Raw genomic sequence first — 366 nt, 5'->3', positions numbered from 1 at the left:
TTATTTATATTTTTCTATGCCGCGGGCTGGTACGTTGTACCGCCGGTTTGCTTTGGCTACTACGGGGCCCACTGCTATAGACGCGAATACTAATGTATGGCGCGGGTCCTTTTCTTTTCACAGGACTTTCACTTTTCGGGTTCGCGAGTCCTTACTTGTTTTTCTTTTCAGGATATTAATTTTCGCACAGTTTTCCGTTTTGCTCACACACGACTTTTAGAGTTTACTCGGATTTTTCTTTCGCGTACGTTTGAGAACTTGCTTTTATTCCTTTACAAGGATTTTATTTCGCGTACGTTTGAGAACTTGCTTTTATTCCTTTACAAGGATTTTATTTCGCGTACGTTTGAGAACTTGCTTTTATTC

Source organism: Rhagoletis pomonella, unplaced genomic scaffold (genome assembly GCF_013731165.1).
Source record: "Rhagoletis pomonella isolate Grant_MI unplaced genomic scaffold, Rhpom_1.0 Rhpom_scaffold_00003, whole genome shotgun sequence".
NCBI lineage: Eukaryota > Metazoa > Arthropoda > Insecta > Diptera > Tephritidae > Rhagoletis > Rhagoletis pomonella.
The sequence above is the reverse complement of the archived record's forward strand: the minus strand, read 5'-3'. Positions refer to the sequence as shown.